Source organism: Callithrix jacchus, chromosome 2 (genome assembly GCF_049354715.1).
Source record: "Callithrix jacchus isolate 240 chromosome 2, calJac240_pri, whole genome shotgun sequence".
In the NCBI taxonomy this organism is placed as follows: Eukaryota; Metazoa; Chordata; class Mammalia; order Primates; family Cebidae; genus Callithrix; species Callithrix jacchus.
The window spans coordinates 168698101-168718618 of NC_133503.1; the positions used below are offsets into that span (position 1 = coordinate 168698101).

Sequence of the window (20518 nt, forward strand, 5' to 3'; positions counted from 1 at the left end):
CTCAAAGAGTTTATAATCTGATTGAGAAGACAACTAAGGTAAAAATAAAACAAAATAAACTTTAGCTTGAGATACAGTAAGAAAATGTGACAAGTTAACATACAACTTCTTTAACTCCTACTGCTAGAAAAGCACGAACTGGGGCAGGAGAAAAGGTGAAAAGGATTTTAATCCACAGACGATTCTGATGTGCCACCTCCCAACAGTGGGGGGAAAAAACATAAGATCATGATAGAAAGAAAGTATGATTTAGACAGATGAAGAAAAAAAGGAGGTAAATGTTTTGATTAAAAGGTCTGACGTAGGAAAATATAAAACAAGTTATCAAAATAGAGTTATCAAAGTGTGTAAGATATATTTATATATATGAATATATGTATAAATGTATTTTTGTATGCATGTATTTTTGAAAGTACATATATGACAGTATAGTACAACACCTTTGGAGGCCTAATTAACTTTAGGTATTAGACAAAAGTTAAATCAAACTTCTCATATAAATAGTTATTTTTTAGGATACTTCACTTTATTTGGGGTACATAGCTAAGTTGTGTTACTAAGGAATACTTACCATATTTCAGTATCAGATGAACTTGAGCTAATTTGATTACTTTTTCTTTGCTTCTTATCAAATACCTTCCTTCCTAATAATCCATTAGAAATGTCACAAATTAGCAAATTTTCATCAAATCATTAGAAAAGCAGCTATGAACTAATAAAGAAGAAATATTTGCTGAGGACTTACTGTAAACATATAGTTTTATATATTTAAGTAGTGTACATCTAACATATACAAGAATCAATTCGACTTTTGAGCAAACTTTTAAATTATAAGACACCTTTAGGAACAAATAGGTCAGTCTATTCACAATTTCTATTTTACTTGAAGTACTGCTGGTAGGTTGAAATGATTGTTTTTCTACCAAATTCATTTATACTATCTGCTACTCTAACTTCTTTCCTCAATTCTACTATGTCCTCTCTAGTATTCAGCAACTCCCCCTCTGTTCTTCAGAACTAAACACATCTCACCATTCTATCATTTTTCAAATTCTAATTTACTAACTCTGTTCACATGATTCCTTGCTCCTTTATGCCTACAGATGATATTTTTATAGAACAGAAAAAAAGAGGGATCTTTTAGGCAGCCATGAAAAATTCAGGAGGGAGACTCAAAAGAAAGCCCACATCTAATATCTAGTATTCATTGATGAGCACATAACAGTTATTCAATTAATTCTTAATGAATGATTGAGAAGTCTAAGGGAACACAGCTAAAAGAGAAACTTATAAACTTATCTTTCATCTCCAAAAAAGGATTAAAGTTTGAAAAAAATCCCTAGGTGATTCTAATATGCTACTTCTTAAGCCAAAAAATAAAACCAAGTACATTTTGCTTAAGTGTACTTAGAACCTTGGAAAGTACTAATTTTCATTTTGGCAGTATGTCACCTGGTCAGTTATTTTGGATACATCAGTTTGATTGCTTTACGACTGTTCCTACATATAACAATTCTGCAAAGCTATTGCCATTTAAAAATTTATTTTAAAAGAAGCCCTTTAATCATATTTGTAAAGATAATCCCCTCTCGAACAAAGTAAGATAGTTCTCACTACAAGATTTCATTATAGCATATGTATGAATTCATCATAAAACTGAAGGGGTGGTCTTCAGATGAGGCTGGATAAACAAACATATCAGAAAGGCCCTAAGAGAGATTTACACAATAGAAAATAGTTATTAAAGAACATTCATTATGTTATTCTAAGCTCACAATAATATAGTCAATATACTGGAAAACAAAGCATTAAGAAGAAATAGTATTATCTTCTAGTAATTTAACCAAGTAAGGTTATAATCTACCATGCTTACTTTAAACCCCGATTTAACACTGGAGAGATCTTCTAGGTCAGTTGTAAAAGTCATTTTCAAATAATCATTAGTACATTTGACCACGCCACTTCATTTTTCAACATTCATTCCTTCTAAAATCTGAAAGGTGATACAGGCTATGGTAAGACTATATTTTTACTCACAGGCAGCCAAAACTGATTTAACTTATATTCTACTCTCATATGCCCACAATTATGAAACTTGGGTATCAAGGAGATATCCCTGACTGTTTTCATTCTCCTAACCCAATCTACCTACACAGAATCACTAAACTGCAACCAGACTAACTCCTTAATATTTGTTATGGGTTTCCTTCTCTACAATATCCCTGTCTTAATTGAGGACTCTTACTGGCCTCCCTTTTCCTGCCTACTATCCAAAAAAATTTTTAAGTACAGACAAAATATACTCCACTACTAAATAACTTTCTGGTTTTCCGTTGTCTTTAAAAGAAAATACAGAATTCTTAGTAAGTCATATCCATTCCTTCATAATCTGTAGGCTGCCCCTCTCTGTAGCTTTAATCCTTTTTGGCACACCCCTTTTCTGGCCTATGTCCTAATAATCTAAGCCATCTTCAATTTCCAAAATCAAATTTTTGGCCCAGCCTCCCCAGTATGACTAAAAGCCTTCAAAACTTAGTTTCCATACCTACAAACCATTATACCTAGGAGGACTTCTGACTTACTGCCTCACTATACTGGTCTAAATAAGGTGACCACGCCTACTACCAGTGCTACAAGTATACCTCATCTTGATCGTAGCACTTAGATATTGCAACATAATCTCTGTTTACCTGTCTATAAACCATATTAGACTGTAAGATGGATGAAGTATTTTATTCCACCATCTGCCATGCTTAATAATTCCTGAGAAAAGACATAGGAATCACTCAGTGTTTGATGAATAAGAAAATGAATATGAGAGATCATAACCATGTTCACATCACACTGGGTATTTCATATTTCAATATTAAGACTAAGTAATGGGTCTCACCTAGACATTGACTTTTCTTTTACTACATTCCATCTACAATATCCTTACCACTTTCTTTCTGCAGATACTGAAGATCCCTTAACTACAGCTATACCCCTAGCTTTTCTTTATCTAGATTTTGAAACAAAGATTTGATACATATATATAAAATACACACACACACACACACATATATATAATATATATATTATATATATATAAATTCATAGTCCATGAAATCTCAAAAACTGAGAACCTCTTCACAGTTTACAGTTGAAGACATGGGCTTGGGTTAAGCATTGGGCTAGATGTCACTTGGCTAATAGTTTAGATCCCATGTTAATTTTACTACATAATACCTCCAAATGATATATACAGTATGAAAAGCTATAACTGTTTATCATCAAGAGGTTAAAAAATATAGTAAAAAAAGACCACAGCCACAATAGTGGGAAAGGGAGCATTTAAATGACCTAATAATATTAATAGAAAGTGTGTATTCTACATGAAAAATACAATAATTCTACTGAATGAGGTAAGATGTGAATGAAAATAAAGATCACAGCAGAGTAAAATTAGTGTTGGAAATATATATCAAGAGCCATAAAAATGTTCAAACCTTTTGGCCCAACTTCCACTTACAGAATGACTTCCACTTACGAGATTCTATTCTAAGGGAATAAAGCCCCTAAAGAGTGTACATAAAAAGGTGTTTACTGCCTTATTATTTATATACAAAAAAAGTAAAAGCAAAAAATATGCAAGAATACAATGACTAAATAAATTATGGTTCATCCACTGACAAAATGCTGGGCAACATTTTATAGAATTATGAACACCATATAGAAAACTGGGAAAATCTTTATGATCCAACCTTAATAGAAAAGAGGAATAAATTTATAGCATGAATACATGTATTTAACCATAATTACATTCACTACAAATATTTTTATGTAAAAACTTAGTAGGAAAAACATAAAATTTGAGATTATATTTTTCCCATTTCCCAAAAAGCATATAGTTTTTTCACATTGCTTCTATAATTGAAAAAAAAATGAACAAAAGTCCTCAGCTTTAAAGCTCTTGAAAATTTTTAAGTTCTAAATTTCATGATTTAACCTTAACATATCAGAAAACTATATGTAGTTTTGGCTTCCAAGAAAACTAAAGGAATGAATTGTTATGGAAGTATAAAATTTTTGTAAAACATGCCAAAACTGTGGTGTTTATCTTTCAGCTTAAAATATCAGAATCACAAAAAACATGCTAAATCAGAGTAGATGGCAACGTGGCTCAACAACTAGGTAACTAATTATTAGAGACTCAGATATTGAACTTCATCCTAGGATAGTGACAAGTTTACTGTAAATTATATGTGATTTTAAATTACATTTTTAGACACCCTCATGTAAATTCTGAGGACAGTACAATGGCACCCTGACATATACTAGGAAACACTGAGTAGATTGAATAACTGTAAGAAATATCTCTTTCCCTTTTCTCACAACACCTCCCGGGTCTTAATATTAACATCTGGATTATGCAGATCATTTTATCCCCAAGCCTGCAATTTGTTCTTATCCAGCTAAGCAAACCTTAATTCTTTCTCTTAACCAGCTAAGCAAACCTTATTGTCCAAATACAAATAGTTCACTAAATTACACCAATTCTTTGCTGTCAATGCTGCTCACCATTTCTGGGCTTCAAGTTTTCTTTCCTCTATAAAACTTGCTCAGTATTTAGCAAGCCCCACCCGTCATCTGTCACTCCAATTAGTCCTATATCCCCAAAATGAAATACATTCAAATTGATTCATTCAACAATTGTTTGTTGAGTGCTTAATATGTGCAAGCCACAAGGATCCAATGACTACCAAACTGGGTCTCCCTTCAGCCTTTGTAAACTGCCTTTAGACTGATTGCATTCATTCCAAAATATAGTACTTGGCACTAGAGCAAAATATAGCATATATTACTTCTTTAGTTATAAACTCTAGATATACTGAAGAAAATGCTTGCTATTTTTTCAAGGGAGCATTACATTTGAAAATGCCCTTTACAAAAGAGCCACTCAGGATTATTTAAACTAATAATTTCAAGCAGACCCTTTGGCTCAAACTCTGGGGTGGAGGGGTAGCTTCTTATTTTAAGGAAAAAATATCATAAGGTTATATACAACACCATAAACATTAATTTCCAAACTCACAAACAAGTAATAATGTTACAATGTTATCTGACTCCTGTCATTAAAAACATGTGCATGCCTAGCACCTGAATAGTACCATATCCCACAGCATTTCTTTAGTTTTCTGTACTTAGCAATAAAAGTGAAAATGTTATTCAAGTAAACTTGTTTCCACATTATAGGAAAGTCAATTCAAAAGCCCTTCCTTTAAATTTCCTTACACATTCCCATTTTCTCCTCTACCCTGCTCCAAAACACATAAACACAAAGTACCGAAATTAATATACACCTCCATGAAATGCAGTACTCTAAAAGCAAGGTATAGAAAGATAAAAAATGAGTTCAAGTCTTCCAGCTGATAAACTGGGCTGTAAGTCAAAAGCCCTAAATTTTAGATATAACAGAACACAGTTACATTTATGCTATACAGTGTCACTGTTACTAAACATTACACCTTAATTTTAAATACCAGAGCCCAAGCAAAGAAGCAAGAAGTACCCAGTACTACATACATATTACTTTCACAATTATCTCTAAATCTTTCTTTAAATGCTAGAAGTTATTCAATCTGACAAAACTGTATATCCAGGTCCACTCACAGAATCAAAACATTGGGGAAGGGGTAGATTAAAGTGATATTCAGGAAGTGTTACAAATGTCAGAACTGGGTGAACAACTAGACTGGAAGTATGGTAAAGAAGTATCAAGGATTATCCCAAATTTCTAGTTCAGATAAATGAGTTGATAGTGAAAACATTAACCTACTTAATATATTTTTTTTAAGAATAATTTTCTTTTTTTGGGTGACAGGAGGTCAGAGTAGGGAAGAATTAAAGAATGAATGCAGACTTACATACTTTGGAATTTCTTTTATTTGTGGGACATCAGGATGTATCTGGTAGACAGCTGATCTGGCTCAGAAGAGAAATATATTCGGGAGATAGATTTGTGAGTCATCAGCATACAGGTAGCATGTAACAAGTCATGTGAATAAACGAGATCAACAGGAAAAGAGAACAGAACTAAGTTTGAAGCACCACCTGGAGAATACAAACATTTAAAGGGGTAGGTAGAGGAGGACGAACTATCAAAAGACTTAACAAATAGGTCAAATACATAAGGAAACAACAAGAAGAGAATATCCCAGAGATGAAGCTGTTTCAAAAAGGGAGAAAGGTAGTTGAATAATGGAAAGGTAGTCTAATAAAATGTCCAGAAAATGACTCTTCTCTCATTATCTGCCCCCAACTTTCAGTAAAGAACACTGCTTTTCTAACTTTAATCATTGGAAGAGAGGCTATGACTGCTATTCACTATAATCTGTGCTCTATTTTTAGCATAAACTTACAAACACTAAACCTAAAGCAAAAGTAAACTCAAGTTTTTGGTGTTACTGCACCATTCCTCATTTTTTATTCTAGTTTCTATGTGCTGTAAGTTCAAAATGCAAGACACTACTTATTTTAATTATTATGAAAAAGAGAGTAAGGTCTGTTTCACCTGCCTGATAGAGCATTAAACAGCATTTACTAATATAAATAAATGCCATATCATAATGTCAATTACACTAGTTTTGGGGGTTGAGGGGTAAAAACAGGCAAGTAAAATTTGGGGCAGGGGAGAGGGGTAAAAGTGAGCAAGTAAAATGTTCAATAACAAGGCAATTGCCAAAATCTGAGAGAAATATCTACAGCTGTTCAAAGTGCTATTTTTTGATAATACTACTCTTTTTTTTTGAGACGGAGTTTTGCTCTTCTTACCCAGGCTGAAGTGCAATGGCATGATCTCGGCTCACCACAACCTCCACCTCCTGGGTTCAAGCAATTCTCCTGCCTCAGCCTCCTGAGTAGCTGGGACTACAGGCGCGCGCCACCATACCCAGCTAATTTTTGTCTTTTTAGTAGACAGGGTTTCACCATGTTGACCAGGATGGTCTCGATCTCTTGACCTCGTGATCGCTTCGGCCTCCCAAAGTGCTGGGATTATAGGCGTGAGCCACCGCGCCCAGCCGATAATACTCTTTCATAAGAGCATCACCAAAGTTAATAATTTTAAACTTCAGTGACAAACTACTGATACACAGAACACGAATGAATCTCAGAAGCTTTCTGCTAAATTAAAAAAAAAAGACAAAAAAGGCTATATATGATTCCATTTTTATGTTCCAGAAAAGGAAAAACTATAGAGACAGAAATCAGATCTAGTTGCCTTGGGCTGCAGTAGCAGTAGGAAACTGATTACAAAGGGACTCATGGGAACTTTTGGGGGTAACGGAAATATTCTGATTGTGGTGGTGGTTGTTAAGACAGTGTATGTTTGTCAAAACTCAAACAGTACACCCAAAAGACTTTTACTGTATAAATTATACCTCAATACACCTGACATTTAAAAAAAAAAAATTCAGTCATCAGATCACTATTTTAACTGAATAGCATTTTTTTTCCCAATGACCTCTGAACTTTTTATTGGCCTCCTGCTCCCTCAAGAGTACCCTGCTTCTGTTGGTTTAATGGCCCAGAACTTTGGTGTCACTGGTCTTAGACACCACTCTGCCATCCACTATCCAGGGGATGGTGGTCTTTTGGATTGTGTGCATGGAGTTGCTGCTGTCCAGGGCATCACCAACATTGAAGTCCTCGTCTTCTTCAAGCAGGTGGTGGCAGGTGGCGCTCTCAGCCTTCAGCTTGACCTCGATGTTCAGCAAGGCCTCATACTTTCGGGCCTGTCCCTGCCCCTCTTTCAGGGTCTGTGCCAGCTCCGAATCCAAGTGCAGTAAAATTCTGTTGAGCTGCTCTATATCTGCAGGGCCTAGCGGGCCACCACCTCCCTCAGGCTGTTCTCCAGAAGCTGGCCTTCAGAATTCTCGAGTCCGGGTGGATCTCCAAGGACTGGACTGAATGTCTCAGCTCTGTGAGCGTCATCTCAGCAGCTCCAACTTATGAAGACTACATGGTGACCACTGTGATGCTCTCCTCAATCTGCTGAGACCAGTACTTGTCTAGCTTCTCTTGATTCTTCTGAGCCAGCTTGTCGTATTGGGCCTGGATGTCTGCTATGATCTTGGCAAGATCCTGATATTTGGGAGCATCTACCTCCACGATCAACCCAGATCTGGCAAGGCTTGTAGGCCTTTTACTTCCTCTTTGTGGTTCTCCTTCATGAAGAACAGCTCTTCCCTGAGAGCCTCGATCTGTCTCCAACTGCAGCTGAGTGACACTGGTGTCATCAATGACCTTGCAGAGCCCATGGATGTTGTTCTCCACAGACTGGCACATGGCCAGCTCTGTCTCATACTTGACTCTAAAGTCATCAGCGGCAAGATGGGCATTGTTGATCTGCAGAACGATGCAGGCATTGTCCATGGTATTTGCGAAGATCTGAGCTCTCAGGTCCTCAATGGTCTTGAAGTAATGGCCCCAGTCTCTGACCTGGGGTCCCTTCTTGTCCAGGTGCTCCCGGATTTTGCTCTCCAGCCTCTGGATCTTGCTCCTAGGCCCCTCACTCTGTCCAGGTAGGAGGCCAGGTGGTCGTTCAGGCTTTGCATGGTCTCCTTGTACATAATGCCTCCCATTCCTGCCAGATCCTGGGCTATCCCCTTGGCCAGGCCCCTGGACCGCAAGCCACTGCAGAAGCTGGTGGAGCAGGACACGGAGATCTGGGAACCAGAGCCCCTAGCACCTGCATAGATGCTGGCCTCACTGCTGACCAGTCAGGCGCCATGGGGCCCAGGGACTGGTCGTTGGTGGAGAAGGTGGAGCGAGTGGTAAAGCTCATGCTGTCTGGGCAGGAGAGTAAGAGGAAAGGACTCAGGCTTTGCTGACCCTGAATAGCATTTTTACCTGCTGTAATGTATTTCTCATTAGTTAATTTATCTGATTATATATATTAATTAAATTGGCAAAGAAAAAAACTATAATAAATCCAAAAATTAAAATAAGAAAGTAGATACTTCACCTTTTGCAATAATACTCCAGTATCTTACTCCAATTATACTGCCTAAGGAATCAGAACAAAAAAACCCTTCCTGTACTTCACAATCCTCACTAACAGCTTAAAAAGGAACCCTGCTATAAAGTTTTCTTTATTTTTATAAAGTTATGTATGTATTGTTAGGGATATATGTAAATAAAATATTCTTATCCCCAAAGCAAGAAGCCCTCAAGAACACAAATATGTAAGAAAACTATATTTTGAAATTAAGAAAAATATACTTGCCATTCACTAATCTTAGATTTAAGAATCTTTAAGAAATACATATGATCCAAGATGGCTGATTACTAGCAGCTCAGGCTTGTAGCTCCCAGTGAAAGCGCAGAGAACAAGAGGACGCCACGCTTTCAGACGTATTTTTGTTGCTCACAGACCAGGAGATTCCCAGCGGAGGACCCCACGGGTCACCAGTGTGACTTTTGTGTCCAGTGCGGCAGTTTTGCCGGCGCCTCGGTGTGGCGGTTCTTGGTGCAGAGTAAACGGGACTGGGTCCCCTTTTGGTGGACATTTGGAGCTCCGGGAATGAAGAGTCGCCTATTCAGCTGATTGAAAAAGGGACTTAAGAAGGAAGTCAGACCGGAGATTCCTGGGCAGAAAAGCACCATGAATCTTAACGCCGCTATTTTAGCTGGCACAGTGGGTTGCTCAGATTCTGGCACTGGGAATCAACAAGTTGGATGTCCACTCAGAGACCTAATTTCAAAGTCGGTAATTACAAAGACGACAGGTGGATAAATTTACAATGATGGGAAGAAACCAGCGTAAAAAGGCTGAGAATACCCAAGATCAGAATGCCTCTCCCTCTACAGGGCGGACCACAGTTGCTCATCAAGGGAACAAAGCCTGATGGAGAACAAGTGTTCCAATAACAGAATTAGGCTTCAGAAGGTGGATAATAAGAAACTTCTGTGAGTTAAACAAACATGTTCTAGCCCAATGTAAAGAAACTAAGAACCTTGAAAAAAGGTTTGACGAAATCCTAATGAGAATAGACAATTTAGAGAGGAATATAAGTGAATTAATGAAACTGAAGAATACAATACGAGAACTCCGTGAAGTATGCACAGGTTTTAACAGTTGAATTGATCAAGCAGAAGAAAGGATATCAGAAGTCGAAGACCAACTTAATAAAATAAAACGAGAAGACAAGATTAGAGAAGAAAGAGTAAAAAGGAATGAGCAAAGTCTCCAAGAAATATGGGACTATGTGAAAAGACCTAATTTACGTTTGATAGGTGTACCTGAAGGCGACCAAGAGAATGAATCCAAGCTGGAAAATATTCTTCAGGATACTATTCAGGAAAACTTTCCTAACCTAGTAAGGCAGGACAATACTCAACTCCAGATAATACAGAGAACACCACAAAGATATTCCTCAAGAAGAGCAACCCCAACACACGTAATCGTTAGATTCACCAGGGTTGAAAAAGGAGAAAATTCTAAGGGCAGCTAGAGAGAAAGGTTGGGTTACCCATAAAGGGAAGCCTATCAGACTCACAGCAGATCTCTCAGCAGAAACCCTACAAACTAGAAGAGACTGGGGGTCAATATTCAATATCCTTAAAGAAAAGAATTTTCAACCCAGAATATCATATCTAGCCAAACTAAGCTTCATAAATGAAGGAAAAATAAAATTTTTCACGAACAAGCAAGCACTCAAGAGATTTCATCACCACCAGGTCTGCTTTACAAGAGCTTCTGAAAGAAGCACTAGACACAGAAAGGAACAACCAGCCTCAGTCATCCCAAAAACTAACCAAAAGATAAAGAGTATCTCCATGATGAAGAATCCATATCAACTAATGAGCAAAATAGCCAGCTAGCATTAAACGACAATATTAAACTCACAAATATCAATATTAATCCTAAATTTAAATGGATTAAATGCCCCAATTAAAGACACAGACAGGCAAATTGAATAAAAAGTCAAAACCCATTGGTATGCTGTATCCAGATACATCTCATAAGCAGGCACATAAAAAGACTCAAAGGGTTGGTGGAAGGCTTACCAATCAAACAGAGAGAAAAAACAAACAAACAAACAAACAGGAGTTGTAACTTTTGTCTCTGACAAAATAGACTTTAACAGTAACAAAGATTAAAAGAAACAAAGAAGGACATTACATAATGGTAAAAGGATCAATGCAACAACAGGAGTCAATGATCATAAATATATATGCACCCGATATAGGAACACCCAGATACATAAGACAAGTTCTTAATGACTTATAAAGAGACTTGGACTCCCGCACAATAATAGCGGGAGACTTTGACACCATATTGTTAATATTTGACGGATCAACTAGATAGAAAATTAACAGGGACATCTATGATTTGAACTCAGACCTGGAACAAGTAAACTCAGTGCATATTTATAGAATTCTTCACCCCAGGTCCACAGAATATACATTTTTCTCAGTATCACATTACACCTATTTTGAAAGTGACCACATAATTGGAAGTAAATCACTCTTCAGCATTTGCATAGCATTTCACAGACTTAAATGAAATATTGGTCGGTTGTTTGTTATTTTCTTCCCTTATTCCTTCCTGTCACCGCTGTTAAGCACAATTATCAGCATTAAGGAGGTTTTTAATATCTAGTTTTAGATTGCATTCCAGCCTGGGCAATAAGCAAGACTCCTGTTCTCTCTCCCCCGTTCTCTTTCTCTTTCTTTCTAAAAAGAAAAGAAATATATATGGCTCAATTTTAACTAAATAACAAATATGGCTTACAGATATAGAAACAAATTCTTTTATCAAGGGATACAAGCAAAAAATCATACAAATGCTATAAAATGGAATGATCAGGGAAACTTTTGCAAAGGCAATGCTTTCTCTTTCCCTTTACAAAAAATTTCTGATCCTTGAGCTCACATTTTAAAAAGTAATATATATATGCAAAAAAAAGTGGGAACAATACACAAATATATATTTTCATGGTTAATAACAATACTTTTCCACCAGCAATCTATTTTGAACTTATGAAGATCTCAGAATTTGAGGCCTCTGAAACTGTTCTAGGTTTCATCAGTGAAAGTAACACATTAGAAGACCATCCACATTAACAACAAATACCTACATTAGCCACAGCATGTAAAAATTTGCTTTGGGGGAGATAAAGATGCAATGGACGTTGACAGTGAAAGGAAGAGATACATAAGAAAAGGGAAAGAAAAAAGAGTAAAAAGATTAGTAGAGTTAAATAAAAGCAGACGTCATGTGTGTCTTTCAGAATAACTTGAAGGTAAGGTATGAAATAAAAACTAGTTTCCAAATTCTTTTCTCAAAGGGGAAAGAATCAGTAGTTTCCGGTCATGACGTTTTAACTTTCAATTGGGCTTTCTGAGGTATAAGCAGATCCCTAGGGAAAAAAATTTTTCATGTGTATCAATTTTAAAGAATAGTATTATTAATAAAAATAAATAATAATAAATGGAGTTACCTCCAACTTAAAACCATGTAAAATTTTAACCTGGTCATTACCAAAAAAAAACTGAATTACATAGAGCATACACTCAGATGATCAATGTCTTTAGCTGGAAACCGGCAACCCACAATCTGATTCAAATAAAGACAACTAAAGGCAGGTTTCAAAATACTGAGAGGGTTGACAAGAAGTAGTGTTGAGAAAACGCTGTAATGTATTTCCTGGCTAGGATTAAAGGACAATTAAAATACCAAATGAGAGATCATAAATATAAATCATAAAGACTAATATTTTAAAAGTAAATTACAGTCAGAATTTAATAATTTATTAGTGCCTTAGACATTGTTAGTTTTAATGTATCTAGAATATGTATTTTTTCAATAGTGCTCATATATAAAAATAACTATGCATTTCATCTGCATAAGTGACCCAAATATGTTAATTCTAACAAAAGGAAATCGAGCATTTTAAAATTATGTCACAGCTTCTGAAATTCTCAGGAGAGGTAAAAATATATAATTATTTCAATAAATGAATACTACTAATTTCTGAAAAAGTTTTTCTTTTCTGTTAAAGAACAAATATGTACAAAAGAGAACTCTAAAGGAATTTGGTATATCCATGTTAAGTGATACATTACACAGGTAAGATGGCAAAGCAATTTACCTCATGAATTGTTTTGAAAACTTAATGCTTTATTGGGAATTTTTTTAATGCTTAACATTATTATTAAAAGTAACAAGAATCACAGTAAAATCATAAAAATAGTTAATCTATAAATTAGCATGACTGATCATTTTTTTTAATTTCAGTATTTTTATAGCCTGATAATAGATAGCTTTTGCCAAATTTTCTAACACTACCTATTCCACAGATATCTACGTTTACTATATTCCACAGTACATGTATTTAAAAAAATCAATATCATATTTATATGCACATCTGAATATACAAACATTTTGTGTGCTATACATGATGTAAAGTAACAAGCTGCTTTTTTTTTTTTTAAAGACTATAATCAAACAGCGAATCAGCTATAACTGACCAAAACATTTTAGGATTACTCTTGTAAGCCCCGCGAGAGAAAGTGTCACTAACTATAATCGAGACTATCCTTTCACCAAAAACTGTATTATAAATTTTGAAGAGCCAGGGTAGAAGAACGTAGATAATAGTTGTTTTAGAATTAGATATAGTTTAACTGGAATCCTAATTCTAACAATTGCTAAATTTGCTACACTGGATAAGTTTCTTAAACATGATGAAACTCAATTTTTCTGTAAAAAGAGAACACTATCATTAACTTCACTAAGTACCTGGGTGATTCAAATCATAATACACAGTATCATGGTTGAGACTTATGGGTAAAGTTTCAAATCTGAAGTCCTTTCTCCACTTTCTTGAACTTATTAGTTGTGTGACCTTGGGCTAGTCATGTAATCATTCTATATCTCAGTTTTCTCATACAACCAACATCAACTTCATATACAAGTTTTCAATACCTTAAGGAACTGAAAAACTTTTCCTGGCACAGTTTCTGGCACATGGAAACATTCAATATTACATATTATAAACGTAAAGCACTCAACATAGTGCCAGACACAAAAAAATTCCATATTAAATCTTAGTTTCCTAAACTAAGCTTCTTAAGTTTCAAATGACGTTGTACTGTATCTAAAACTCAAATTCACCCCAGAAAAAAAGATTTGTCATAAAGATGAGAAAAAGACTATTTCAAATGCATTAAAGGTAGTCACAAAACGAATTCCTCTAAGGTTGTATGTAATGGCAACAGTTCTGGAATAAGTGTACAACCTCCCAAGTTGATAACTGGAATAATCAACATTCTCTGGCTATAAAAATATTGAAACTCTACAAAATGACCAGTCATACTAATTTATAGATTCAGCTACTATCCTAATATTGGTCATATACATTTCTATGAATGAAATGACTCTCTAAAGCTGAATGTTTTCTTTCTAACAACAGATGCGTTGACAAAGAACTTCAACTCAATATTAAAATCTTAAAAGAACTAAAAGCTTCACAAACTGCTTAACAAAAAAATTTTTTTAAAAGATACTAAAGAGTTGTTGATTTTTTAAAAGTATATACAGAATATATAGCCTGAATTTTATTTCAGCTTCTTTGCCTGAAGTACACAATTTTCTTGACTAAATTGACTGGCAAGTATCAAATCAACTGAACACTCAAAGGATAGTATTAAAATTTTACTGAAACTAGATATGTAGAATCCTGAATCCATAAGAACAAATGTAAATCAGACTGATCATTTACTAATTATAGAACCATTAGCAGTTTTCTAAACCTTTGCAGCTTCAGTTTCCTCATCTGTAAATTGTAGATAATTATTGTTTCTACTTTTGGGCTTGTTAAAGGATTAAATATTACAGGGACAGACTTAACTCCTGGCAAAATAAGCCCTCAAAATTTTATGTGACAAAATCTTAGCTGGCAATGCTACATACATCAAGAAGTGATCTCTCCTAATGATATAGCTTTGAGAATAGAAAAGAATATGCCTTAAAACATAATGCAATTTGACAAAATTCAATTCAATAAAACTGACTCCAGATTTACACCAAGGAAAAGAAATTACACACAACAAATATCTAAAATTACTTTTATTACTTAATTTATTTGGGCAAAATATTCTAAGCACATAAAATACCCTTTAAAATTACAATGATGGCCTTAAGAGACATGGAGTTTAAAATTCCTTTTACATTAACCAGAAACACTAAAATTCCACTCTATTTTAATACCAGGAAAATACAACCAAGAAACAGGTAGCATCTCTCTAAAAGAAGAGGAAAATGCATTTTGAACTTAGATAATTCAAAAAGTCACAAATGGTAACAGTGTCAGGACTGAGCAATATCTAGCTTCAAGACCAGAGCTCACACATTTCTTAAAGCAACAAAATCTAAGAAAAACTAGTGTCAGGGAATCCCTTATTCTCCCACTGACTTACTACATGAATCTACACAAATCATATGGTCTCTTAAGTGTCAAGTTTTCATCATTAAACAGAAATCATGCTGGTCACTTCTCTCACAGGGATATCAGAATATTTTTAAATGAACTCAGGTCACCTTGAAAAAGAACAAGTTTTAAAATACAAAGAATTATTATAAATGACAACTGTGAAAGAAGAAAAATGTTTGCTTAAAAAGTCCACCTTAAGATAATTTTTAAAGTCTATATAAGACCATAAATTAATACCAAACCTAACCTAGCATGCTCAGGATATTAAAATAAGCATGTTCAACTGAACAATTAATTGTCAGACTTCTATAAAGGTTCCTAGTCAGTTATTTCCCATTCATTTTTATGGCAAATAAATGTGACAAACAGAATTAAAGTTACATTTCTCTAAAAGGAATTCTTGTTTAACTCAGATCCCCTAACTGCTTCACATAAACTGAAATCTTAATTTAAAATTTTAGAATTTCTTACAAATTATGCTTTTCCTAATAAACACCAGAAAGGAGGACTAAATGAAATTATATAAAACGCAAACTCCTGGTTTTTATTTACTCTTATATTATTAATACATTTTATTTTGAGAAACTAAAAATGCCACAATGGGGTATATCAAACATGTAACACAGATATGTTCAAATATTTCTGACAGTTTGATAGTGGGTTGGTACCAGAAAATTAAATATGAAATTAGTTGAAGAAGCCTTAGAAAATACATTTTTCAAATAAAAAAAGAAAAAGAAAAAGAAAATACGTTTTTCAGTGGGGTAGTCTGGCTCCAAGTAAAGAAAATTTTGAATTGGTACAGCTTTGCTCATATTTTTGAAATTTAATAATGACTACTACGAAGAACCAAGTTTACTGCCATAGTAAAAACTCACTTTTCATCCCCAAAAAGAATCTCACATAGACAGTTTTTCTTTTTTCAAGTAACGTACAACTTTTCCTTAAAAGTGGACAATATTATAATAGATCTCTAGAACAGGTTCAAAAATGTTCTCAAATAACTTTAGTAAACAAATTATTGAATGACTTTAAAAAGGATGCATCCTATACACACTTTTCAAACACTGGAAATTATTTATTTGATGTTCAACTCTGATTCACTTTCATTATTCACTTGAAATCTCTTTTCACATAACAGAAGTTATTGATAACTCTTCAGCGTCAAGACAAACAATAAGCGATATTGTTGACATTTCCTTTAGGTATACTAGAAAATATTTCCCCAAATAATATAACCAGGATTATAAGATTACTGGAGCACTTCTGATCTCTCCTTTCACTGAATTTAAATTTTTAAAAAATGGAAATAGATGATTAGCCACTGGTGAATATTCCAACCAACAGAGGAGAAGCAGAATAGACTTATCCTCTTTAGGGAAACAAATTATTTTCTCCAACTAGGTTACTACTTTAAATTTTACAATATGAATTTTACACAATGTTTTCTCCTTTAAAAATGACGTATTTAATTGGCGTGAACCAAACAAAACATATTTTGAAATTTAAAGAAATTTGAATTGTAGATATAATGAAAGCTACCACACAACCTATATTACTTACAAATTACTTAATATGTAGAATTGGGAAAACAAATTGCGAAGAACTAATTCACGATAACTTAGTTCCAAAGTCTTAAGAAAAAATGAATCAGTCATATAAACCCAATATCTAACGCACTTATTCAAATATCTTCCTAAGACAACCTCTAAAAATAAGTTGCTTCAGTTCATGAAAACCAAGCAAGCAGAACTCCTCTTTTCATTATCTTTAGAAGAAATATGTTTATCCCTTGATATACATCTTAGTATTTTAATTAAATAAAAGTTGTAGAGATAATCACAGGAATATATGAGGGCCTTTGAAACATTTATATGAAGTCCTTATCACCCCCATCACCAAAAAAGCAAACCCTCTGCTTTCTTAAGATGTGTTCTCCCCGTCTGCATTCCCTCCCTGGCATGCCCCCCACTCGCACACCCCCCACCCGCAGTAGGCCTGAGGCCCCGTAGCAAACAGTGTCTAACAGGAGCAGGCAGCACAAAGACAGGAATGGGAGATTAGTGGGAGGGAGGGAGGCCGGGATTGGGGCTCAGCAGGAGCTTCAGGCTTTTTAAAATTCAAACTGCTCCCTGACCAATACAAATCACGGACACGCTACTGACTACTACACGGATTTATAGCATTAAAAACATGCCTAGTACGTGACAGCTATATTAACTTCATTCTTTTAAGCATTTATCCGTACATTTGCAGGAAGTGTGGAACAATTTATTGTAAGCAGGACGCTAAACTAAAAAATAACCTTCACAAAGTAACTCACTCTACAGTGACAATAATTTAATGACACAAAAAATTTGAACCAATGTAACATAAACTAGTAAAACAAGAGATTTCGCTGAGCAGTGCCACTTGATTTTAACCAGAGAAAGTTTTCCTTCAGCGAATATGAAACAAAGTATCAAAATAGTGTAACCCAGGTACATTTTCCTAGCAATTTGCCTGAGGAATTTTTAATTGATGTTTCCCCCTTATACCAACTTATATTACGAACGCCTCCATAAATAAGCTCGAAACACGTAACTTACTCATGAACTAGAACTTGTCAAGTTAGAACTGACATTTTTCTCCAGCATTTACAGATACATTTGACCTATTAAAATGACACCTCTCTCATTACACAGTCAAACATCATGGCACAAACAGCCAATGACAATCCTGGGACCTCAAGAAGAACTGCCCTGACATGAAAGGATGGCACCTTCTACAATTTTTCAACCTCCCAAAGATTTTAAGTGTAACTTAATTTTTTCTTCTTCCTTTTTTTTTTATTCTTAAAAGAAAATTGGTTTTACCCGTATCTCAGCACAATTCTGAGAACACTTAAAATTCTTTTTATGCTCCTACACCTTTTGGTCAGGAAGTACCTGAGTGTTTTATGTACAGTCGTTTAAAACTGCCCTTACATAACGCATACAAATAGAAAGTGGCAGAGTAAACCTGTCAAGTACTTTATACTCGTCTTTGAATAAAAAGTCCATGGGCAACAACACACTGTCAAACAAGATAAAAAGCTCTTGGAGGGGGAGATGTGCAGTGTCTACCATAGTATGGTTTTATGTATTAAATATTCATGCGTACGATTTAATTCTTCAAAAAAGAAAATGAGTCTTTATGAACTTTCCAACGTCCAAACAAGTTTTACAAAGAGAAAGAATTACCTCGGGATCCGTGTCTGAGTATTTACGTTTGTCTCACTAACTGAAACTACTTCCTCCCTTCATGGGGTCACAGGGGGAAGAAGGGGGGTTGTTTGTTTCACTGGGACGTTCCCCACTCCCGGACCGGGAAAGTTGTAAATATGGGGACGGTCAGGGCACATTTGCTGTTAGTTGTATTGTTTCCGCCTCCTCACTAGCTACAGCTCCTCTCCCGGGCGAGGCCTGTCACCGACCAGCAGTCGCTCCGCTCAGCCCGGAGCTCTCCTAATCCCCGAGCTCAAGTAGATTCCGCTGGCCCGCGGCCTGCACTCTCCGCCGGGCCTACGCCTCCCCGGCCGCCCGGCAGGAGCCCAGTCCCCGCCACCGGAGCCGGCCGGGAGAGGGTACAAAACCACCGCCACCCAAGGCGGCTGCCACCAGAGAGGAGCGAACTCTAGACTCGCCCGTGGAAGAGACCTGGGGCCGCTAAGGAAACGGCGGGGAGGGGAGCGAGGAGGAGAGACGCTGAGGACCTGGCGCCGCCGCCGCCGCCGCCGAAATAAAGAGCAGGAATTTACCTGGGCGAATCGGCGTCTGAATCCAAGGGGAGGCCGAGGCCGCTGTGGCGAGAGACTATAATCCGGGCCGGGAGTGGGGGTGGCTACGGCTCCTCTTCCGTCTCCTCAGTGCGGGGAACATGTAGAGCCGGGGGGAGACCAGCCGAGAAGACAAATCGTTGCTTCTTCTTCCTCCTCCTCCTCCTTCTCCCACATAGAAACACTCACAAACACCCGACCAGGGGCCCGAGCTACCGGGGGGGCATCGCCGCGGGCCCGGGAACCAATCCTCCTGTCGGCGGGGGCGTCCCTCCCTGCGGCTTGGTGGTGTCGGGTGAGTCGGTACCGACGGAGGGAGGGGGGGGAGGGTGGGGGGAAGGAGCCCTGTGTGTGTCTCTCTCTCGTTCCGTCTCTCCCTCTCAGAACAAAATGCCGACCGGAAGTGCAGCTGCAGGAATGACTCCCTCCGCCGGCGCCAAACACTAACAACCACCCCCTCTTCCCCACTCCACTTCCGCCACCGCCGCCGCCGCCGCCGCCGCCGCCACTGCCACTGCCACTTGGGCTCGCGTCCTCGGCAGTGCCGCGCCGGGGCCCAGCCGGGCGGCGGCGGCTCTCCTCTAAGCCCTTCTCCTCAGGGCGGCTGTGGATGTTGCCAGTATTGTCGATGCTTCAGAGCTACGTTTGCCCCGCGACACGGGCGGGTCGGCTCTTCTCGGTCTTTATTTTCCCGGAGGCCGATGGGAGCGAGGCCCGAGTTCGGCAGTGGTCGTGAGCGTGGGGGGCACTCAGGCACGGACGTGCTCGCAGGTCGCCGACGGCGGCGGCTGGAGGCCGCGCTGGCTGTCCCAGATCGTCGTTAGCTTAGGGAGCGGAGCTCTGGGCGGCCCCACAGAAGACGCTCGCCATTCGACGGCGATGGTGCCGGTTTTAAATGGTGTCCCTGCAGCCGGGTGGATGGATGGATCGTACGTACTCTTCTCCTTTTGAGGCCAGGATCTTACGCCCTTCTGCGTGTTAATTTCTGCGGAGTAAGAACGCAGCCCTTGGAGGTGAAGACGATTCTCGACTGGACTGAATTGGAATGGTGTTTGTGATACGTTTATTTCTGGAAATGCGCGGTGTCCGCTGCTCTTGATTTTTGTCGGCGGAGGTTTGGGTTCTTCGCTAACAGCAGGGATAAAGGCCTGTAGGCGACGCTGCGCTGGCGCGAAGCTGGGCTGCGGCGGCCCGACCCGGCGCCCGCCTCTAGGTGTGGGTGGAGCCGAGCACGCGGGGA

The 20518-nt window shown here is 37.3% G+C and overlaps 1 protein-coding gene and 1 pseudogene across 3 annotated transcripts in view; both read right to left on the bottom strand.

The window, feature by feature from the left end:
- NIPBL (NIPBL cohesin loading factor) overlaps positions 1-19670 on the bottom strand; it is a 198499-nt gene extending 178829 nt beyond the window's left edge. For all 3 annotated transcript variants that reach the window (XM_002745070.6, XM_008992160.5, XM_035291672.3), the window contains exon 1: positions 19261-19670. The gene's annotated coding sequence lies outside the window, so the exon portion shown is untranslated. The remainder of the gene's footprint in view (positions 1-19260) is intronic.
- LOC144581470 (keratin, type I cytoskeletal 18 pseudogene) lies at positions 7426-8893 on the bottom strand (annotated as a pseudogene).
- Positions 19671-20518: the final 848 nt, after the last annotated feature.